Source organism: Triturus cristatus, chromosome 1_2, assembly GCF_964204655.1.
Source record: "Triturus cristatus chromosome 1_2, aTriCri1.1, whole genome shotgun sequence".
In the NCBI taxonomy this organism is placed as follows: domain Eukaryota; kingdom Metazoa; phylum Chordata; class Amphibia; order Caudata; family Salamandridae; genus Triturus; species Triturus cristatus.
In genome coordinates, this window is record NC_140580.1 from 672,063,254 (window position 1) to 672,088,426 (window position 25,173).

General features: G+C 44.1%; 1 long non-coding RNA gene across 1 annotated transcript in view; it reads left to right on the forward strand.

The window, feature by feature from the left end:
- Nucleotides 1-17,035: 17,035 nt before the first annotated feature.
- The window catches only part of LOC146867833 (uncharacterized), a 129,280-nt gene continuing 121,142 nt past the window's right edge, over nucleotides 17,036-25,173 (forward strand). The window contains exon 1 of the long non-coding RNA XR_014966145.1: nucleotides 17,036-17,104. This is a non-coding gene — a long non-coding RNA (uncharacterized LOC146867833). The remainder of the gene's footprint in view (nucleotides 17,105-25,173) is intronic.

Below are 25,173 nucleotides of genomic sequence, written 5' to 3' on the forward strand. Positions count from 1 at the left end.
TACATCTAATAGTGAGGTATAGTGATGTTTGTTTTCAATATTATGGGGAAAAAAGCAGCACACTAATATTATTGCAAATATGCTGTGTGATCTCCTCCTCCCATTTCTCATAAGTGAGGTCTTTTTTTATCTAAAATAAAAGTTTTATGTAAGTTGCATGGTGTTGGAAAACAAAAATTTCTCTGCAAAGTCAATACGACACTTGCATAGTTCCCACATTAAAAATTAAGGAAAAATGCATTTAAAGCATTCTGTGTAAGAAGTATTCAAGGTCATCAGGCCAAGACTCTCTGCAGAACAGAGCTGGCTTTATCTGGGGGCCCCTTGAAAGGCTGGGGCCCGGGTCAAGGCCCACTTGCCCATGCCTTTAAAGTGTATCTGGTTTAAGCAGCAACGCACTGGGTTATTCCTGTCAACCTGGTACAGATTTGTGGATCTCTAGAGAGTGTCTTATCTGAGTCAATTTCTAACATTTTAGCAAGGGAAAGAAAAAAGGTCGGTCGGATTCCGTGCATTGCATAGGTGGGCTTTTACACTAAATTTGGGCTGGCATTTGTACTACTCTAATAGAACAAAATATAATATTTGCACTGGTAATTTGGATCAAATATTGGTTTTGTGTTTGTCATGTGCCCCAACATTACACCAATAAAAGTGATTTATAAGTAATTGGCACAAGTTCGCTTATGAATCCACTACATCAGTTCAACTATGAATTGGGTCCCAAAGAATTTGCGGTCGTTACTCAAATTGTAACTGGAGTGGCAGTTGGAGGTTATTTTGTGAAGAATTAGCCTCACCATTAATGTTTCCTGGCCTGGTCAAAATTCATCCAGGATGAAGTTGTCTTTGCCCGATCCGCCGCAGTAACAATTTACTGTAGCATGTAGCAGGAAACTTTTGTATGCTACCATTATCAAACCGTTGTACAAGCAGATGGTTTCCAGGAAAAGTACTCTAGACCTGCATCCTTTGGGAGGTAGATATTAGCATCCTCATGGGGGTGTTTGGGAAAAGGAAGGGAGAAGTTCTTGAACTCCATTCCCCCAGTCAATCCACGACTAAATGAGGATTCCAGATTATCATTTCTGTTGGTAAAATATAAAATGTATATTCTAAAACTTACAGTGAAAAGAAACAAGAGAGTCTTGGAGCCTGTGGCTGAAAGAAAGTAAACATTGTATAAAAAAAGTGTTTAATTGTAGCCCAATGGCTACCTTGTGGGTGTCCAGGATAATGCTTGCAGGCAGTGCTTGAGCATCTCTTTGGAGACACGTGAACAGCACTTGGGTTGTAAATAACTCTGATATTTTTCAAAGTAATATAGGGACTGGCGGAAGGAGCTGCAATATCCATCTGCGAAACTGAACCCAGGATCTAGCGTGTGGCGCAGAAATAATGGATGAAAGTGTGAAAGAAAATATGGATTATATATAATTTATGTGAAAATCACATGAAAATATGTTTTTTGCATGACACGTAGATTTACTTAGCCTTTACCTTGTCTGAAAAATGAATCCAAGGGCATACATTTATGCTCCAACTCCACACCCTCTATTTAAATCTGAGCAAGGCTACCTCCGGGAAAAACTGTGCCTTTACTCTCCCCACCCTCGCAACTCCCTAGCATGACTACCTCAGACCCATATCTTTTTGGTATTCTACTGCCTAGAGTATATTTTGTTTATATACTATTACTGCGAATTTTTATTTTCTCTTTACGTAGCTCTTGCAATTACTGCTATGCTGTTTACATATACTGCTGTCTATCGTATACTCCTTTTTATACCGCTATTATGTATTTTTATTTACTCTTTATGTAACTTGTGTAATTGCTGCTGTGCTAACTCTGTAGAGTGCTCTAATACCTTCAGGTCAAGTTCACACTATACAAAATACAATAAATAAATACCTTGCATAGGCAAGTGACACAAGATACTGGCAGGTGGTTGGTTCAAGCAGAAATTGTCTCTGTGAGACGTTTTCTGCTCAAGACAGTCTTCGGTAATGGAAGAAAATGTGCACAGTTCAAGTGAAGCAGAATGCTCTAGTTTCATCAATGCGATGAAAATGTTGCCCTGGTCAAGCAGAGCTGAAAGAACATTTGTATATGTAATTTAAATATATTTTAGTGTTTTTTAAATTTTGATTATGTATATATTTATGTTTCATTTTTTATTTAATTATTTTACATTACTAAATATTATAAATAATTTTAGATTTTTTCAAATGAACAACACATTATTCACTATGTTATCGGTACATGATAAATGTATCGTTTTTTTTAAATAGTGTGTTAAAAGTAATGTTTTATTTATTTTATTGATAAATAGTTGTTATGTTTTACTATGGAGAATGTATTTTGTATATATCTGTTTTAGTGTTTACTAACTTCTTGTCTTTGCTTTTGATTGGAGTGGGAATAGTAATTGTTAACCCTTTAGTGACCAATGCCTTCTCTAAAATGGTTTAGATTGGAGTTGAAATAGTAAATGCAACCCCTTTAGTGTCCAACACATACCCACAAATGGTTAATGTTGGAGTGGGAATAGATAATTTAATCAATTTAGTGCCCAAAAGTTTCCTCAAAACCATTCTGATTGGAGTGGGAATATTGAACGTATCATGTTTAGTGTCCAACACCTTCCTCAAAATGATTTAGATTGGAGTGGGAATAGTAAATGTGACCCCTTTAGTGTCCAACACCTTTCCCAAATTGGTCACGTAGGAGTAGGAATAGGCAATAGTGACCCCTATGTGCCCCACACCTTCCCCAAAATGGTTTAGATTGTAATGGGGATAGTAAATGGCACCTCTTTAGTTTCCAACACCTTTCCCAAAATGGTTTAGATTGGAGTGGGAATAGTAGATGTCAACCGTTTGGTGTCCAATACCGCCCCCAAAAAAGGTTTCGAATGGAGTGGGAATAGTAAATGTGACCACTTTAGAGTCCAACACTTTTCTCAAAATGGTTTAGATTGAAGTGGGGATAGTAAATGTGATCCATTTCATGTCCAACACTTTCCTCAAAATGGGTTAGATTGCAGTTGTAATACTAAATGTAAACCTTTTAGTGTCTAACACCTTCCCCAAACTGGTTTAGATTGGAGTGGAAATAGTAAATGTGACCACTTTAGTGTCCAATGCCTTTTGCAATATTGTTTAGATTGGAGTCGGAATAGTAAATGGGACCCTTTTAGTGTCCAATACCTTTGTTAAAATGGTTTAGCACACAGTAGGAGTAGTTAATGTAATGTAATTAGTATCCCAGAATGTCAAACAAATAATTTACATTGGAGTTAGTTGTGCAAATGTTATAGGACATATTTATATTTAGATTTCTTTAATATAATAAAAGTACATAACACAGTTTAAAATAACAAACAAAGAAACCCCTGTGTCTGATACAGAAAGGAATGAGTACTATCAAAGTAGTCCTTTTAAAGGACGATTTCCCTCCTCCACCCATAGGTGGCATGCTTAATCATAGGGTAACCTCCTTGCAATGTGAACCTACTCACAAAGCTGGCTACAACTCCCTCACTGAGAAGGAGGAGATCAGGGACGTTTTGGTAGAGAAAGGTATACTAAATACTGTGGATAAGCTAGGAACGGCGAGTGGTGTAGAGCAAGAAAATAGTGATCTAAAACTAGCTCTAAGGTTCGGAAACAACTTTATTGGGGCACACCTGGGCCAGCATTTAAATTAAGCCTCAACATGAGGGAATTCAACTGGTCATTGTGTGGAAAAATGGTTCAAAATGTTTCAACCCGATACCCTAAATTGAGGTGTGGCGGACTTCTTCAAGACCTAATAGAAGCTTCTGAAACAATGTAAAAAAAATTAAGGTAAACCATTGGTGATGTGGTCTCCACTTAATCAGAGATCCACAGGTTGATGCATCCACAAACGCCAGGTATAAATTTCCAACTTAACCGTGACGCAAACTCAAAGCGGCAAAACATCCTTGCAATAAGGATAGCCTGGACATGGATTATGCTGCAGAAGGAAATAGTGTGTTATTGTTTACTAAATAGAGAATCATAACCCCGTGGGTCTTTAAAAACTCACACTAACCCTTATAGTGTTGTGACATAACACAGTTTGTCATTTTTTTTTATTTTTGTCTCATTTTATTTAATGTATATATTTACATTTTTTAACATATGCAATTGAGTAGTAGAATAAAGTGACCATTGGAGATTGTCCTGCTTGACCATGAAAACCAGCCAAACGAAAGCATCTCCTCCCCCCACCATCTCCGGAAAAAGTCCCCCAGAGTGTTAATGTCTGACTACATTAGAGTATGTAGTGTTAGCTTTTCTATAGTGGGAGGAAGCAAAGGATTGTACCAGGCCGTGCTTAATTTGTCCCTATGGTTTCCTGTGCCCGGCATGTAAATGTCAACACAGGGTCTTATGGCTGTCTGCCACATGGTGGTGCTGATTTAGAGATGAGCACAACAACAACTGTTTATTAATTCAAAATACATTACAAATGCCTAATACCTTGCACCAAGCTATTCTTATAGCTTTGGGACCTGGAAGAATCTGAATTGTCACACTTGTAGGAGTGTGATTGTTAGTAGTTGTGTTGGTACTGTCGTTGGCAGCACTGGCATAGGCAATGGGCAATCCGAGCTGTGGTAGTCTCCTAGCAAGGAGTGCAATGTCTACTCTGTGCCTGTCCTAATAGGCTAACACTCACTTAGATTTCTGCGGATTGTTAATGCCACCGACATTCATGCTAAGTAACCTGACCATGTCTAGCCTGTATGTCCCATAAATTCTGTTGAACTACATATCTGTCAATCCTATTAAATGATACAAAAAAAGTGTACTCACAGTGCCGATCAGCTTACAAAAAAGCAACAGGAGCCAAAAAACACAAAGAACTCCCAATTGCACACCGAAACTCACCCACCTACCACAACGACCCCAATCGCCAGTCAGTATCCCACACAACCCAAACTAAAAAAAACACCTTTACCAAGTAGACTGTCATCGGGCAAGCCTGCTGGGGACTTTTGCAAGCTCAACGTGTTGGGGGAGTAAGATAGAAAAGCCATCCTAGGCCAAAGCCCAATTTCAAATCAGAGCAAAACCAGGGGTTCTGCAACAACATGGAACCCTAAGCATATTAGCAGTCAAATCAGTCTAAATATTGTACATCGGTGCACAACAATGGAGCACAGACAAAGATTCACAGCATGTCAGTACAGAAAATGTAATTATATTAAAATGCAAATAAGGAACACAGTAAACGTGGGGCAGGAAGTGGAAGAAAACGAATCGCTGTCACTTAGAGTTGAGGATTCCCCCTCGCCGAAACAAGACTGATGGACAAAGAACCCTGGCAGCCGCCATGCCACAGGTGAATGTCTATGAAGTCGGAGGGTGCATTCAGGTTCATGAAGAAATGTGTCCTGCCACTATTTTCCACTCGAAGCGTGGCTGGGCAAAGCATGGAATATTGGACAGCGTGAGCCGGCAAAGTCTGCTTGACGTGAATGAAAAAGCACTGCGCCTCCTGGATAACCAGAGTACAGTAGGGCTTGAAGGCCATGGAGGAGCCATCATAGGGAAGGTCAGGCTGTGCCCTGTTGGGCCACAGGATCTAGTCATGATCTCTATAACTCGGCAGGCAGACTATGATGGTTCTAGGATTCATTCCAGGTAACAGCCCGGATTCCAACCAGTGGTGAGCCCGCTCAACGATGAAAACACTAGGGAATGCATCCCGACCAAACAAGGAGACAAACACGCCCTCCACAATGGTCTCTATATTCCAGCCGCCAGAAGATTCTTCAACCCCTAATATGTGCACATTATTCCTCCTCACCTGGCACTCGAGATGATTATTCTTTGCCTTTATGGTAGCTAGCTCATGCTAGAGATCAGAAAGAGAGTTGGACGTCTGACGCTGCGAGTCTTTGATGTCAGAGACGTGTGTTTCAGCTTCCGTGAGTCTAGCATCCTGTTGGCTCATACGGTCTTGGAAACGATCCATATACGGTGTGTCAGGGTGTGGATTTTGAAATCAGCACTGTGCAGACCATCCTTCACATCACATAGCAGGGCTCTGATAACACAGTCCTAGAGAGCAGTCTTAGGGGAGTCCTCAGACCTAGCAGTTGTCTGCTTTTTGTTGAATACAACATTGGATTGCTGATTGTTGCTTTTACTCATGATTGCAACGTGGAAGGGGGGAGTCGCAGAAAGCAGCGGGCACAGAAGCACACCAACAGAGAAGGTCACAGGAGGAATCTGGTTATGGGAAGGGCAAGGAGGTTGTCACCATCCGGTAGGGCAGCTAAGAATAAGGTTGTAATCCAAGCCTCCCACCACAGAGGGGAATGGACAGCCAGTAAGCAGCTGAGCACGAGGCAGGACAAAGAGACACAAGTTGCACAGCCAAAAGCTGCTCACCTGAACCTCTAACAGTCAATCCGCATCCCACCGGCAGCACCCCAATAAAATCCAGCCCACTCGCAGAAGCAGGCCTCGACCGGCTGTGGGTAATATAAAAGGGGAGAAAGAGCCCCAGATGGAGAGATGAGCAACAGTAGGTCACAGGGTTATGCAGCTAATCAGCTCACTGCACAATGAAGGGAGGCATGCATGGACATGCCCATCACTGACCGCATACTGGACAAAGGTTTCGATAACACTGACAGATCTGACTGGCATCACACCATGGAATACCCCAGCACGCTGTCTATTAAGGTTGTATCTCAGACCAAAAATGTCCAAAGTGGCATTACGCTTTTTTGACTTGACCCTTCTTCTGGCAAAGCGACTAATTATGAGACACTGGAAATCCCCTAAACCCCTAGAAGTGAGTATATGGAGAGAGGAGGTCATACATGGGGGACTTTCAAGGAGAGTGGAGAGATCCAGAGGGAAGAATATAGAGGGTTGCGAAAAAGACACATTTCACTAGAATGGGATGCACTCTTGGAATGGATCAAGTTACAGGACGAAGCCTGAGGAGTAGGGGTTATGATTATTATACCCATCCCTCCTATGGATTTCTAGTTTGTACCAAATCCCCTCCTACATCCATTGCCCACTACACTTCTAAGCCTGCATACTATGTATCCCTCTTTTTTGTACATCACAACCTGATATCCTCGCCAGCACTCCCAGCATAACACCAGTTCTTCCCTGGTATTCTCCTGTCCCTCAGCATGCACTGCTGTCGCCCACTTGGCTTCCATAGATGATTTTTAACACACCAGTACTCTCAGATGGGTGACGTGATTAAGTAAATCTGAGGCCGCGTGAAAATCCATGGGTGCTGCATGGGAAAGCTCACTGCAACACCCATGGAACACCTCTTTGACACAGAGTAGGCAAGACAGTGACTTGCACTGCTTTTTCTTACTTCATATCTATGAAGCCATGCAAAGCTACACAGAGTAGCTTTGCGTTGCTTCATGGATATGATTGAGAGGCTTGTGCCACTGGAGCATCAAAACAAGTGATGCTCCGGTAATGCAATCCTGTGATAAATAAGCCCCTAGGTTTCAAGCTCTGACATGAACAGTCAGCACAGCTGGGCTCCAATAAAACTCCCAGAGGACTTGAGAAAGAGTGCTAGATGATTGTGTTATTTCTGTGGGGAGTGGAGAAGTTATTGTTTGAGCAGTACAGAGGGCCCAGACTACCACTCTCCATGGCCCCTCCCCATCTTAAGGGCCTGTTCCCTTTTCCCCAAGCCATCATATGGTGAAAACTAGTCTAAGGATGGCAGGTCTGTGTTGGAGTAAAGTTTAGCTGCAACTGCCTTCAGAAGGGAACGTCTCCCACAAATTACACAAACACACAGGGCAAGGTTGCAAGGGCCCCTTTTGGGTAGACTATCCTGTTTTTTTCATGAGTGGGCTTAGGCTCAGATTAGTGCAAAATTTGACCCCCAAATATTTTTATTTTCTTTTGATTTCCAAACACAGCTTTAGCAGACACCAATTGTTATTTAGCTTTTCTTACACATATTCCATAATTCTCCATTTTGATGGTGATATACACCAGTTATTGTCATTATGCAGGTGCAGTGCGCCTAATAATCTTTTCTGACCAGTGGAAATCTGATCAAGAAGTTTAAGCAGCATAAGCCATGTAAGGTAGCTGGATCCCACTCAGAGTAAAGACAAGCCAAAATGACTGCGGTGCTTCTGGCTGGTTTGAGTGTAGATCTCTTGCAACTCTCCCTTTGGCCAATGGACCATGTCCCCAACTTTTCTGTTTGTTCTAAATGTTCCAGGTAAAGAAAAACTTTGGAACTTTAAATAACAACTTAGGTTTCATCAGTTATCTCCTACTGCACCTATTAGGCTGAGCAGAATTCTTCCTTTTTATAACATCCGAAAGTCAACATTCTCTCAAACCATTTTGAAGTAATTGGGTCTTGTCTTGATTATTTCCATGCCCTCTATCTGGCCATCAACAAATACTTTTTATGGAGAACTCACCATAAACAAAACTAGGGAGGCATTCTTGTACATACTGGGCCTCATTTACAATGATTTGGTGTAGGGCAGCACCAAAAGTCTTTTTGTTGTGCTGCCCTACACCATATTGAAAGGACAGGAATATATATGATTTATGAGATACTGTGCATTCATGTGCTTTCAGCATGTGCTGGCACACAATATGGTGACTAGCACCAATACAGGTACTCTTGCACCATGGTGCAAGGGTGTATGAGTTGTTGGCAGGATTGTTTTTGGGGAGGAAGGGACACCTTCGTCACAAATACAAACCATGGAGGCATTTTCCTCTTTCTATGTGTGCTACAAAATGCAGCACACATGGAACGAGGAAAAAGGAGGATAAAAAAACATAGCTCTCCTTGTTACACCTGCCCTGGGTAGGCATACAGTTTTGACACATTCCCAGGTTTACAGATACTTGTAAATCTGAGAATGCCACAAAACCCATGGGTGTTGCGTGGGAACACCAACCGCAATCCCCATGGAACGCCTCCCTGACACAGTGTTAGGAAAAGCAGCAAATTGCACAGCGTTGCCTTACACCATATCTACGAGGCCATGAAAAGCCATACAAAGATGCTTTGCATGGCCTTGTAGATATGGGTCTGCACTCTGCACCACTGGAGTGTCATAAAAAGTGATGCGCTGGCGGAGCAAGGGGTTTGTAAATTAGCACCTCTGTTTCTCCGTTTAACAGCTTTCATTTTTGCACAGCATTAATATTTGTAGTGGCCCCTTCGGGTGAGCGCCAAAGCGCTTGCAGCCCTGCCAGCAACCTGTAAATGACTCAGTTAAATGGGGTCGCTCAGGAGCCGGCCACAGCAATTTTAAAAATACTTTTAACTCAGGGTGCGCTGGTGCCCACCCGTCGCATCCCATAACATTTTTTACATTGGAGAATGTGGGGGGGCTCCATTGGCCCCGCGGCTCCTCTTGCTCAATACATGTGGCCTTGTTGTATGGGGATATACAGGACCCAGACACCTTCTTTTTCTAACACTGGTATGTCCTGGTGACTACCCGGGGCACCCAACAACATTTCTTACATTGGAACGCACAAGGGAGCCCCACAGTCCCCACAGCCATGTCAGCTCCCCTGCATGCAAACCGCGATTCTCCAAGAGTCAGCAGTATTTTTTTTTTTTTCTATTTTCCGACCAGGTCTTTGGGGGGCAGCGTATTCCTACAGTGCTACCTCATATGTTTCTTAAACTTACTTACCGGACAGGAGACTCAGTCCACAAGTCCTAAAATGGCTGTCTCCGCAGCTTTCTTGATGCACTGGCAGCCAATCAGAACTTGTATTAAGGTCTGTTGCTTCTAAGGATCATCCTCAGCATGAAAAATGCAAACTTTTTGAGTCTTAATTTCTCAAAACTGCTAAATGAATTTATCAAGTCACAAAAAGTGTGCTTTTCAGAGCAAGATCTTGCTTTCTCACAAATGTAGTGTAATTCGGTTTTGCGGTATCACTGTAAAAGTTTCATATATTATATAAAAAATGTTCATGCTTCCACAAAGCAGAGCAGATTTGCTTTTGGACAGAGAGTGATGCATGTTAGCAGCTCCCTCTGCCCAAAAACATTGCCAGCTCCCTTAGGAAGCGGGGAGCAAGCAGAGACCATGGCGGCTTTCAGGCTTCCCCCATGGTCTACAACGGAGAAGCCAGGCCCGGCAGGTGGGGTCCCCGGGGCCAAAGTTGGACCAGGCAAGGGGCCCCATGGCCCCCTCCCCTCTAAAAAAAATCTTTATATATATAAAGGTCTGACCCCTGGGGATAGGGTCTCCGGGGCCAAAATTGGCCTGGGGTGTTGCAGCACACCCTTTTTTTCAAAAATATAAATTAAAAAAACAGGCAGACTCTGGGTCATGGGGTCCCCGGGGACAAAAATGGCCCTGGAAGGGGGCGTGCAGCCCCCTTTCCCTTGGTTATCAAAAAATAATTAGAGGCCAGGCACCAGGGGATGGAGGACGGGGGATCTGCCCAGGAGTGGGGCCGTACGGCCCCCCTACAATTTCTTTAACAAAAAATGGGTCAGGCCCTGGGGATGTGGTCCCTGTGGCCCTAAATGGTCCAGGGAAGGGGGGTCACACAGCCCCCCTTCCTAAAAAACAGCAAATCAAAAAAGTAGGCAAATCGCTGAGGCCACTTCCTCCTTCTCCACTATTCTGCAAATGCTCCTCCTGGCAAGCTCCTGGTTGAGGAATGAAGTCACCTTGGCTGCTAAGGGTCCTTAGGGGCCAAGAAGACCTCCTGTTACCTCCAGTAAGCCCCACACAGTGGGTCTGCTGACAGGTGGTCAGACGCCATGTCCCCTTTCTCCACCACTCTGCACACGTGCCTCTTGGGGCACTGCTGGTGGGGGGATGAGGTTTCCTTGCCTCCTGAGGCCCCACGACTAAACTGGAATTCATTCCCGAATTAGAAGTGTGCCAGGTGCTGCGTTTGCAGAGTGGTGGAGAAAAGCGGCATGGCCTCTGTCCACCTTCCAGCAATGCACCTGAAGGGGTGTTACTGGAGGTAACAGGAGGGCTAGTTGGCTCTCAAGGACTCTGAAGAGCCAAGGAGACTTCATCCCCCAACTAGAAGTGTGCCAGGAGGCACGCTTGCAGAGTGGTGGAGAAAGGGGGTGTGGCATCTAACAACTTCTCAGCAATCGTGCTGTGTAACACTTACTGGAGGTAACAACAGTGGTAGATGGCCCCCAAAGAAATCCTTGGGGAGCAACTACCCTCAGTAAGTCCAACACAGTGGGATTGCTAAAAGGTGTTCAGAGGCCACACGCCCTTTCTCCACCACTCTGCAAACGTGGCTCTTGGTGCACTACTGGTTGGGGGATGAAGTTCACTTTACTCCTGAGACACCTTGGGGGCCAAGAACCGCTCCTGGTACCTCCTATAAGTCCTATACAGCAGAATTCATGAGAATTGTTCAGAGGGTCCGCTCCCTTTCTCCACCACTCTGCAAACATGACTACTACTTTAAAAACCATAGAAATTCACTAAAAAAACAAATGGTATAGAGAAGCTATAGTTAGGAATTAGCATTTCAAGAATGTTTGAAATTCACTGAAAAAGCTAATGGTTATAGGGACGTTATAGTTAAGAAATCTTATTATTTTTTTTAAAACCTTAGAAATTCACTGAAAAAAACAAAGGTTACGGGGACGTTATAGTTAGGCTGACATTTTACTCATACAAAACCAGAGAAATTCAGCAGTTATAGTTAGCAGAGCTAACTATAACTTATGCCTCCGCAATGCACTTCTTATAACCTCACATATTACATCACTGATGACATCTCATATGACATCACCGATGACATCACTGATGACACCCTCCACAACATTACTAATGCACCCAATCACACCCCTTAGAACTTTTCATACACCCACTCCCACTCAACCAATTACAAACCCATTCACTGACCCATACCAGTACTTACGCACCCACTTACTGATTCATGGATCTACACACAAATCCACTCACTCACCCATACAATAGAAATTCTGCAGTTATAGTTACCTGAGCTAACTATAACTTGTGCCCCCGCAATGCACTGCTTATGACCTCACATATTACATCACTCATATCATGGTCAGTGACATCACTCATGGCATCTCAAATGACATCACTGATGACATCATCCAGTGAGTGTAAATGTTTTGTAAAAGTACAGAGACTTTAGATATATGCTAAGCTACTACATTAGTAACTTTACTAATACTTCTGTACTACTTAGGAGTGATACTATTTCAAATATGTCATCTGATCTGTAATCCCGTTTTTAAAGTGGGTGTACTATTTATGAGTGAACTAGCATGTGCACTGACACATTTCCCCTACTGATGTCTGTGTATGGTAGTGGTTTTCGACAGTCTAAGTTGTTCATTGAGACTTCACTCCACAGTGATTTCTGAGTATAGTTCTGTTTTATGACATACGGACCAGTTTCCTTTGTCCTCTGTCCTTTGTGATGAATGAGTGTAGTAGTAGATTGCAATAAATTAATCTGTTTACCAGGACCATTCTCCAGGGTGATGGCTCAGTGTAGTAGAAATTTACAAAAGACTGAAATCTCTGCTCACACCTTTCATCAGGTTGAAGAATAATTGCACTAGTGGTTTGTAACACAGTGACCTTTCTGCTAAGACCTCTCTATTGGTTGTATGTTGTAGCAGTTTGTGTAAATCTGACATTTGCACTAAAACCTCTTTCCAGGTTCACAAATGTTGTTGTTGTAATTTACAATATCCTAGCCTATATGGTTAGATATTTCACTTTGGTCATTAGTGTTTAGAGTAGTGGTTCAGAAGAGAGTACTATATGCTGAGAAATGTCTCTTAGGTGATAAGTGAGTTTAGTAGGTGATAAGGTTAAAGTAAGCTCTCTTCTGGGGAAGGAGCTTGCCTGGCCTAAAAATGGCTGCCTTTTAGGCAAGTTCCTTTGGCCACACTTTTTATTCTTAATACTCCTGTGCCCAAATCGACAATCAAGGCTGCCACTATAGTGGCCCTATCTGCTGCTTACTTGGTATAACTAACCAAGCTGAAATTTTGCAACGCAACAGCACCTGGGACCCTGTTGCAGCTCCTCGCCGACAGCCACGTGGATGGGAGAGAGCATGGGCCACAGGGCCTACTATCTGGCCTGTGAAATGGTGCAGAGCACGGCCAGCGAATCTCAGCCGCCTTTGTCACTCCGGAGGGGAACTTTAATGTCCCCAAGCACCCATACCTGTGTGCTGGCCGGGATTGTCTGACGTGGCTGCCAGGGTCCAAGGAAAAGGACAGCAGCAGGGGACTGGAACACTTCTCTCCGCCTGAAGGCCTTGTGCAAGGCCGTGACATCAAGCAGAAGCAGAGCGGCCCGGAGAGCGAGCTCAGACCTGCATCCCTCACCATCCTTGGGAGATTGAAGTGAGAGCCTGGCTGGGAGCCCACCTGGGGCCCCAAAGAAATTTGATGCGGGACAGGCGGTATCAGGGTAAGTACAAAAATTCTAAAGGAAGAAAAACCACCTCCCAAAGATAAAAGGGCCTGAAGGATAGGTCCCTACATATGACGAACACTCAGTAGGAGCTGAACGAACAGAAGGGTAAATTTACCCTTCTGTTCGTTCAGCTCCTACTGAGTGTTCGAAATCAGACTATTTCTAGAGAAATGGGCCCTAATCTCCAATAGATGCTCACGCGACTGGATGATGTTGATCATCGAGACGGCAAGAGAAGTTCTAGCCATTATGAACAAGGAAATAGAGGAACTAGAAGAGAGACTAAAAAAAGATAACTCTGTTGAAATGGCCACTAAAAAACTAGAAGAAATTGCACAAGAACTGGATTCCTTCTCGACCTACCTCCTAAAAAGGAAAACGGATAAACTAAAGAAAGATATCAGGCTATTCTCACAGGAACGGACATATCCCTACCTTATGTCTAACTTTTATAACATGTCGGATATGAATGGACCCAACAATAGTAATATGAGATGGGGCAACAACAAGAAAGTCATCACCTTCTCTGATACGACTGACTCAGAAGATGAAGGGTCCACTGACTATGAGACTAACTATAACCCGAACTTCCAACCACGACATGAATCCTTTGATAGGCCAGCCATGCCCGATCATTTTTTAGGCAATCGCAGAGGGAACTACCGCCCCAGATCCAGAACACCACGAATGAGGAACTACTATCAGTCTCAGGGCCAACCACAGATGTATATCCAAACCAGGCACAACCAGTACTGGAAAACACAGTAAATATACCAGTGTTTAATCTCTCCACCACTGATGTTGACACTGAGTCCTTAACTCTTCTCTCCAGGCCTTTATCATTTGTCCCTACATCTTCCTTCAATAAATTTGAATTTATGAAGGATCTACATTCGTTTTTCAGGAAAATTAGGCTAAACATTTTTTTCATGAAAAAACCAACTCCAGACTCGGGAGACAATCTCTCTGGACTCAGACCCCCCTCCGAGTTTACGCCTTGTCTAGACCTTGTCGGTCCGGAGGTAGGCATTTTTGAGAAGGTTGTTTCATCTAAATTTTCAAACATTTTAAAGAATATTCCTAGGTCTGTTAACAACTTACCTTTTAGTGAACAGAAAGCCCTGAAATCCTTACAAGACAATAAGCAGTTGACTATCAAGCCGTGTGATAAGGGAGGGGTATTGTTGTTTTCAATACCTCTACCTATATTGAAAAAATGAATACTCTTTTGTCGTCCACCGAACATTATAAATGTATTCTAAGAAATCCCGAGATCAATCTCAAACAACGCATCCTATTGATGGTGAAGGCTGCAGCGGATGAAAATTTCATCTGCGCCAAGGAAGCTGAATTCCTGACACCCAGCTATACTCGAATGCCCATCATCTACGGGGTGCCTAAAACTCACAAAAACACCTTGGACCCCCCCCCTGAGACCCATTGTCTCCACCATCGGCTCGGCCATTGAACCTCTTTCCAAGTACGTCGATTGCTTTTTGAAACCCCTGGTGAGCAATCTCGAATCCTACGTGAAAGATACTGGCCATTTCATTTCCAAGATTGAGAACACCCCTTTTGATCCAGATAGGGAATTCCTGGTCACGCTTGATCTAGAATCCCTATATACCAACATACCCCAGAAGGGTGCACTATCCGTGCTAGAAGAGATATTGGCGATGGAAACTGAAATCACCAATGCCCCATTCATCATTCAATGCCTAAAGATGGTGCTATATGAAAACTATTTTGAATTCAATGGCAAAAACTTTCACCAGATCCAGGGCGTCAGTATGGGGGCATCTTGTGCCCCCAGCATAGCATGCCTTTACATGGGTAGATTCGAACAGATTAACATCTATAATGACCTGGCACCGTTTTACGAGAACGTTCGGGCGTGGTCACGCTTCATTGATGATATTTTTTTTATCTGGAGTGGTGACAATAGCTCCCTTAGTGAATTCATTGCCTGGTTAAATGCAGCTGATATCAACCTTAAGTTCACTGCCCATGTCAGCAACACCAGGGTTGAATTCCTGGATGTTTGGGTTGAACATCAGCAAAACAGCTTATGCGTGTCTTTGTACATAAAACCTACTGCCAGAAACACACTGTTACAATATAGCAGCTACCATCCTAGAAGCCAGAGGGACAGTATTCCCTTTAGCCAATTCCTCCGTGTTCGGAGAAATTGTTCCCACATGAATGACTTTTTACGTCAGGCTGAAAACCTCAAGTCTAAGTTCCTGAGTCGTGGATACCCTCAGAAATTGATTAAGGACTCATTTAAACGAGCCAGATGTTTCAATAGAGATTCCATGTTTGAACAGAGGACTATCAACCCCATGGACAAGTTAGTATATGTTACCAAACACTCTAACATCAACAACACTATCAGACAAACCATCAATTCATCATGGCACCTATTGAACATGGGCAACGATGAGATGAAAATCCCCAAACCCATGTTCGCCTTTCGACGAAACAAGAATTTGAAAAACTTTCTCATAAGCGGGAAAATCCCAGAGGAAAAAATGTTAACTCAGACCTCTATCTCTGGACTTAAACCTATTGAAGGTAACCACCGTTGTGGTACATGTCAGGCATGCCCGAATGCCATTGTGGGCAATACCATCAATACCAACAACCGATCCATTACCCTCCAAGGGATGTCTAACTGTCGCACCTCCAATGTTGTTTATATCATTGCATGTCCATGCGATCTTATATACATTGGTGAAACAGGCCGCGAGATACGAATTAGGATATGTGAACACAAATCCAATATTCGCACAAAAAAAAACACTGCGCCCCTTGTCAACCACTGGCTGGACACAAACCACATTGATAAAGACCTCAGATGGTCTATCCTGGAAAAAATACGCACTCCCCCTGGAAGAGATCCAACGTCCATCAGAAAAAAGAGGGAGACATTCTGGATCTTTTACCTTGACTCTGTCCACCATGGGTTGAATGAAATGATCCAGTGGGAAAATGCTATCATGTAATGCCCTCTTCACCCCTGAACCCCTCCCCCTCTGACCTCTATCAGAAGTTTGCTGCTCATGTACTTTAGACCCTAAGTTGGGAATTTCATGCTATATCTGATGTTAGGATCCCTACTTGCTCTCAATGACCCTGATTGATGTCCTTTTATCCTTTACGCTCTGTTTTCTTTGGCTACGATCCGTCAGTTTCATCGGATCTGATGCTTCGTTCTTATTTGGCTGCGATTGGGCGCCTGTTCTACATATTTAGTTCTCTCCTGCAGTCCTCGTTTTAACTCGTATCTGACATTTATCAGATTTTGGTTGCTCACACACTCGAGACTTTTAATAGCTAACATGCGCCCCACTGTATACCAGCATCTACAAACTTTTTGCTCCGCTCCAATTTGGCCGCCTTTGGGCACCTTCGTTACATATTAATTTCACCCTTGCAGTCCTCTCTCTACTTGTATCTGCCTTTTCAGCCGGGAATCCTCCGATTGGCCCGTGAGAATTCCTTTCCGTCCACTTAAGGAAGTTCCCTGTCAGTATAACCAGCTGAGGCGTCCGGGCTGGTTCATCCGACGTATCGCTGATGGTTCCATAGACTCCCGCTCCAGGATTTTCTATCAGGTATGTAACTTTGCGAGATCCGGTTTTGATATGCGTTACCGGGTCCATGGGTGGATATATACCCCCTCCCCCGTCCGGGCCTCTGTTGACTGTGTTTTACCTCCCCTTTGTTTAGCCGCCATTAGCTGCCCTCGTTCATACCTGACCTTTATGCCCTTACTGAGGTTGCCTCTATTGGGCGTATATTTGTTATATTGTGTCCATCTTGTTTGTGAATCCACCTAGTGATTCGTGTGCTGCTCACACCCCCCATGACGCCTTTAATCCTACTCCCACTGCCCCGTAAAATCTGACAGTGTCTGTTTGGCGGTTCGTTGTTCATTTCTGCCTATTTTCAGCAACGTCATGCCTGTTTATTGTATTCTATTTATTGCAAGAGATCACTGAGATCTAAAAGAAAACTTGCTCCTCTAGCGTCTTTCCGCCATCTTTTCGCCATGAGCTCCCCTGCCTTATAAACTGGGCTTATTCGTTTGAATCCTTTGGCTCCTCCGACCATGGCTTTATTCTGATTTCCAAGTACGTATTTATCAAATAAATACCTTTTTCCTAACCTATTAGCATGAAGGCCTTTCTCCCAGTTTAACTATTGGTTCTGGAATTACTTCATCTATTCCTAACCCTTGTGCTTTCCCCACACTTGCCTGCCACTGGGTCCGATAGAACCCTGTCCCTGCACTGCTAGGGGTGCTGCAAAGTCCTTCCCTGGGTGGGGACCGGTGGCCACTCCTTCTTCTTGCTGGTCTAATGTGCATGACATTCCGTACTCTTTGGTGTGAATAACGGACATTCTCAGCAACCTATGTGCTTTGATCTAGAAGCAGTACCCCCTGTAAGATCCTTAACGTGGCTGTGGTAAGCCGGTGCCTGTGCTACTTGCCACTCTCCAGGGACTTCCAGCAAGCGTTGGGCTGGGAGACCTGCCGGGGGCCTCTGTCCGGGTGGTGGTGGCGTCGCTGTACCCCTACAGGTAATTTAAAAGCAGGCTGCAATTGCGTGGGACCAGGACTGACAACATATGTGCTGCTCCTGGGTCTGATCATGGGATGCATACGTTGCAGAGGTTAATTGCAGGGGGTGCAGGTCGCTGGGTGTAACGCCCCTCTGCATGGCCTCTTGACTGAATACTTACCTGAACTTGGGCTTGGTCCTGGCCTTGTCACTACACTGGTGTGAGTGTGAGTTCTAGGTCCTTAGGGTGTACTTGGCGGTCACAACTGTTAACAACCAGCCTTTTGTCACCTGGATTATATGTCTTTTGATCCTACCAGGCACCCTATGGGACTAGACATGTACACGGAGCCCCCTACAAGTTCTTCACTGCTGGCGTACCAGCGCGAGGTGCTGTGCTGAACTGCCGATGGTACTCTTGAACAGCTCTGTGGTGGGTTTACCCAGTCTGCACTTGTCTTAACAGAGATGATGCATGTTTTTCTGACAGTAGAGCTCGGAAACACAGGGTAGTAGTTGCTTTTTTTTTATTTACCAGCTTTGCTTTCAGAAAAACATGCAATAACTGGGAACCAAAGAGAAACACACAGATCCCTTTTGCACTCGCTCAACGAAGAATATAGCTTCATAATAAGACCCCGGATGTCAGAAGCAAGCGTGAAACCAATTTAACTACATTTCTGATTCACTCTGGCCTAGCTTATAGCAGTATGTCCTATGTACCTACTTACTGTCAAATCTATCTCTGCAGATCGGTTCAACTACGCTGGTGCCTTATATTTTTAGCTGGGTGAAGATATTTTTCTATTACACTTACTCTTCAGCCTTTACGCCCGTTTTAGACATGACTGGGCTCTTTAGTCAACGACTAGCAGCAGATCTCCAGCTGGCGTCGTACAGCAGCCTGTCCGCAAACCGTCGATTAGCTCCGCAAACACTGGTACTTCACAGAATACCGAGCGTGAGGAAACACTAAACACGCACTCAGCGTACACATTAATTGGCTCGCGGCGCTACTGCAGTCACCCACAGCGTGCCTGAGGTATGTCGGCGATGAGCGCGCGGCTGCTGCACTGTATCAGGCGGGGAGCCTGTTAATGACAAGCAGGCTGCCGCACCCCCTAGACAGGAATAGATCTCCCAGTGAAATGAAACAAAGGATCAATGCGTAATTCCAGGAATTAGGGGCTGTGGAAGAGACGGGCCAATTCATTCGCCAGTGCTTTTGCGGCTGGTTTGTTTTCTTTTTTCTTCAGTGAGGTACACCGCAGTGCTGTCAAACAACCTGCAAGGCAAGCAACGCGTTTACATGTTTAGTGAGTGCCTTAACATTGACAACTGTCACTTGTGTACAATGAAACCTGATACGCTGAGTAGTATTCCGAAGCACTACTAAACTAACATGTTGTAAATATTTATTCGGCCCATGCATGCGATGCACAGCACGGCGCAGAGGATTTCTTTGGGCTTGACTAATAGACAATACGTTAGGTGTGGATGCACAACAGAGCTATCTCGCTAGCTCTCTCTGTGAATCGTAGCATAATTTTTCTGGTGGAATTGTTCCTGCCATTCATTTTAAATTTAAGACATCATTGACATATACCACTGAGAGCGAAGTCATGTTAAACAAAAACCTGATCATTCAGTAACAACATAGCCGATCAATGGCACGAGCGCACCTTGAAGATTCCAGACATGAGAAGTATCTTATAAGTGCGAATAGTCCGGTGAAAGTGCACAGCGGGACTGAGTAATGTGTATTTTCAGTAGCTACACGTTTTTGTTGGTCACAACGTGAAAGCAGCCTCACTAAAGTGCAGGTTAGCCTGCATCGGCCTTCTTTTGATCCGTGGTGACATCATAGCGTTGGCCTCCCACTGCCTCTGATTTACTGCTAGGAAGATCATGGCGTGGAATCTACAACATGTAAACAGCTCTCATCGAACCCTGTTTACTTCACTTACTGCCACCTTCCACATAACCCCTGATACCAGGGGTAGCAGGCACAGCTCCAGTGCTACCAATGGGTTACTGATGACTATTGGGGTCACATGATGTCCCTTCCTACCTCTACACTGTAGAGTCTATCGTAATGCCTGCTTTCAATTAGCGGCAGTCCCCCTCAAAAGTGCACTATAGAATCAACTGCGTGACTTTGCAATTGAGTGGTATCAAAGGCTTCATTATTTGACCAAATGTCCTACTGCAAAAAGTTAAGTGGACAATTTAGGCCTTACTGAAATGAATAACACGTAGCTATGGGTCAACCAGAGGGGAACACTTCACAAAAAAGACTACTAAGTTCAAATATGAAGGGGAGCGGGCTCAAGCTCGAGGGCTGCAACAGCTTGGACATCATCTGAGGAGCACAGACGAAGGAGGTCACCGTGCTAGACATTTCTTTGCATCATATAGCTGTTGGAGTGCTCAGGAGCCCGAGAACTGGGACTTCTGGCAAGGATATTGGCTCCGGAGACCTATAACTGGCACGACTCTGGTTTCTCTCACAGAAATAGATGTAACTGTGGAGTTTGACTGAGGAAGAACATTTATCTCCAGGGGCATAAAATGTGTGTCTTTGGCTTCATCATTCTTATTTCTGCATACGTGGCAGTTTGCAGTACACTGACAACATACAGTGCTCTGTGTGTACTTCTCTTTTCATCATTAAATGTTTTTGCAGTGGAAATGACAGTGGACAGTAGTTCCAAAAGTGACTTTTTTGGACGGCATTTCTGAAAGTCAGATTGGCACAGAACTGAGTATGTGATGGTGAACAAAAGCAGGGGTGTGCAAAGTTGAGTCATTTGCTTTTCAGTAATTAGGTACAATATCTGGAAAATTACATGAAATTATGCACAATTACAGAAAATGCAAATATGGCAATTAACACTGCATTTTAGAGTGAACTGAGTTGTCAAGTCCATTTTGGACATGATGACTCATTTCACACTAAAAATAGCACCAAAATTGAAATACCAGCATTGACAGTTGCTGGCATTCTGGCGACGGGCGTAATTTTGGGATGCAACAAGAATAACACAAAATTCCTGAAATTACACAAATCCACTGACATATTTGATATTTTCCCAGCCCTAAAAAAAGTTGTTTCCCAAATACCTCAACAACTTGGCCTTAGTGTCCTCATGAGGAAGGAGCTCCTAGCATGTTCCCACACATTAGAAGTGTCAAAAGGTTAGAGCTCATTGAGGAGAAGTATTGACGAGTAGGATAGTCATTCCAAAGATAACCCCTCGAGTTCCAGTGGATAGAGGACGTCATATACTTGGAAAGATACTAGCAGGGACAATGCCCTCACTCGGGGGTGTCATGAGTTGTGACAGCTAACCACGTCTTGTCCACTGCTTTCCCTGGACCTACCGTTATTACCCCTGGTTTTATGAGTTCAATATTCTTTCTGCAGTTTTACACATTTGTCTTTCCCTTAACCTCATAGCAGCAAATATAAGGTTATTGATGGGCCAAAGATCAGCCTGGGCATCAACTCTACTGTTGTCATTTGTGGTCCACCGAAGCGAGATGTCACTTCCACTATCTTATCATTTTGGTAAATGGACATCTTTACTCGGCAATCCCCTTTCTCTTCTAAATATAAAACTTGAAAAGCCTTGGAGGTAGGCATTCTAATGTGGAGTTGCTGCTTTGTTTGTCATAATCCACCTATCCACCTACCCAGGCCATCCCTCACCCTTATAGTGGATGAGCCTGGATCTCATAATGAAAGTCACACTATCGTATTCAGCCTTGGATGCTAGCTAGTAAAGTGAAACTTGGAGGAGAAACATCACAAAGTATGTCTGTCATATTGCTACTGTCAGACCCTGTTATGAGGGACCTGGGCAAGCAGTAAAAATTGGTCAGCAACAAGGATGTGGCCTAATGGCTAGAGCGCTCGCCCTCAAATCTAAAGAACCGGGTTCAAGTCTCGGTAACAATGCACAGCATCTTGTGATTCTGGGCAAATCACTTAATCTCCCTGTGCCTAACAAAAAAAAAATGAACGTCTCCTTGTGTATTGCAACCAGTGCTCATGTGAAGTGCTCCGATACCTTCGGGTCAAGTTCGCACTATATAAAACTCTGGAGAAAAAAAAAACAATGGGGTTGAGGTATTTTCTACTGATGTCCTGGAGCACCTCCTACTATGGCTCTGCAAACTGAGTTATGAACAACACATTCCACACTTGACTCAGTACAGTTGGACAAGCACTCAAAGGCTATAAAAACAAGCATTTGCAATGCAATAGGTCTCGCATTAGGAAAGTTTGAGCCAATGGTATTGTAAATGCCAAATTTTGTATTTATGTATTGGTTTTCAAAAAAGCTAAATTAATAGCTTTGTCATTTACAATTCCAATAGTTTAAACTTTCGCAAAATCTACTGATGCGTTTTAGAAACGCTTTGGTCCGTAACGTTTGTGTTTTTGTTAAAATTTAGAAAAGGCACCTACTGACATCGTAAGAACTAGGGGGCAGTGTGTAAGAGGGCAGTGTGTGAGGGGGAATTGTATGAGGGCACAGTGTGAGTGCGTAAGGGTGCGGGATGTGTGTGTGTGCGGGGTGTAAGGGTGCAGTGTGTGTGACCTAAAGTACTGTGAGTGGGAAATGTGTGAGAGCGTGTGTGAGAAATGTGTGAGAGCAGTGTATGTGGGGGCAGTGTGTCAAGGAGGTGTGTGAGGAGGGGTCAGTGTGAGTGGTTTGTGTGAGAGGGGGGCTGTATGTAGTCTGTGTGAGAGGGGGCAGTGTGTGTAGTCTGTGTGAGGGGGGCAGTCTGTGTGGTCTGTGTGAGGGGGCAGTGTGTGAGGTCGGTGTGAGGGGGCAGTGTGTGTAGTCTGTGCGAGGGGGCAGTGTGTGTGGTCTGTGTGGAGGGGTAAGTGTGAGTGGTCTGTGTGGAGGGGTAAGTGTGAGTGGTATGTGTGAAGGGTGCAGTGTTTGTGGTCTGTGTGAGAGGGGGGCAGTGTGAACTTTGTTCATTTGTTAAATAAAGTTAAACAATAATGCTAATTTAAGCACAAAACACCTAGTACCAATAGACATTAACCGACGAAAATACCCCAATATCTACTGATGCGTTTTAGAAACGCTTTGATCCAGTAACATTTGTGTTTTTGTTAAAATTTAGAAAAGGCACCTACTGACATCGTACAAACTAGGGGGCAGTGTGCTAGAGGGCAGTGTGTGAGGGGGAATTGTATGAGGGCACAGTGTGAGTGTGTAAGGGTGTGGGCTTTGTGTGTTTGCGGGGTGTAAGTGTGCAGTGTGTGTGACCTAAAGTACTGTGAGTGGGTAATGTGTGAGAGCAGTGTATGTGGGTGCAGTATGTCAAGGGGTCAGTGTGTGATGAGGGGTCAATGTGTGTGGTTTGTTTGAGAGGGGGGCAGTTGTGTGTAGTCTGTGTGAGGGGGCAGTGTGTGTGGTCTGTGTGAGGGGGCAGTGTGTGTAGTCTGTGTGAGGGGGGCAGTGTGTGTGGTCTGTGTGGAGGGGTAAGTGTGAGTGGTCTGTGTGGAGGGGTAAGTGTGAGTGGTATGTGTAAGGGGGGCAGTGTTTGTGGTCTGTGTGAGAGGGTGGCAGTGTGAACTTTGTTCATTTGTTAAATAAAGTTAAACAAAAATTCTAATTCAAGCACAAAACACCTAGCACCAATAGACATTAACCGACGAAAAAACCCAAAAATCTACTGATGTGTTTTAGAAACGCTTTGATCCTGTAATGTTTGTGTTTTTGTTAAAATTTAGAAAAGGCACCTACTGACATCGTACAAACTAGGGGGCAGTGTGTAAGAGGGCAGTGTGTGAGGGGGAATTGTATGAGGACACAGTATGAGTGAGTAAGGGTGCGGGCTGTGTGTGTGTGTGCGGGGTGTAAGGGTGCAGTGTGTGTGACCTAAAGCACTGTGAGTGGGTAATGTGTGAGAGCAGTGTATGTGGGGGCAGTGTGTCAAGGGGTCAGTGTGTCAGGAGGGGTCAGTGTGTGTGGTTTGTGTGAGGGGGCAGTGTGTGTAGTCTGTGTGAGAGGGGACAGTGTGTGTAGTCTGTGTGAAGGGGGCAGTGTGTGTGGTCTGTGTGAGGGGGCAGTGTGTGTGGTCTGTGTGAGGGGGGCAGTGTGTGTAGTCTGTGTGAGGGGGGCAGTGTGTGTGGTCTGTGTGGAGGGGTAAGTGTGAGTGGTCCGTGTGGAGGGGTAAGTGAGTGGTATGTGTGAGGGGGCAGTGTTTGTGGTCTGTTTGAGAGGGGGCAGTGTGTGTGGTCTGAGTGAGAGGGGGCAGTGTTGGTTAGTGACTTGTCAGTAAACTGTATTTCTATTTTCTTTAAAGGCTGTATTAGTATTGAAAAAAAATACACAATCTGACACTGGCTCACATAAATGACTGCAGTGCCTTGGAAGTAAACTGTATTCTTATTTATTTGAGGGTGGGGGAGTGCATAGTGTGAGGGGGCTAATGTGTGTAGGGCAGTGTGTGATTTGGCATTTTGTGGGGTCTAATGTGTGTAGGGTAGTGTGTGAGGTGGCAGTTTGAGGGTCTAATGTGTGTAGAGCAGTGTGTGAGGTGGTATTTTGTGTGGTCTAATGTGTGTAGGGCATTGTGTGAGGTAAAACAGAATAAAATGATAAAAGTGCTGTTTGTAGAGATAGTGATTTTTTGTTTGTTTTGCATGAGAATGTAAGCAGGAAACTCTGACAAAAGCATATGTGTTTGGATGCGTAAAGTAGAACACAGAGGCTGGAAACTATTGAAGACGAGGGCAGACAGCAAAACACAGAGAGGCGAGACAGGATAAAAGTGCTGTTTGTGGAGAGAGTGTTTTTTTTTTCGCACAAGAATGTAAGAAGGAAAGGAAACAATGAACGTGTTTGGGTGCGTAAAGTTAAATTTAAAAAAAACATTCAAAGTAAATAAATATAATAGACGCATGCAAAACTCATAGGCATGAGGTCAAGTAGTCAGACACGCAAAGCCCCCCCAAAAAAAAAATGCAAGAAAGAAAAGGCGGGGCGTAACTACATGGAAGAGGAGAGACGCATGGGCGGAGAGGAGTGCTGTTTATAGAGAGAGTGATTTTTTGTTTGTTTTGCATGAGATTGTAAGCAGGAAAATCA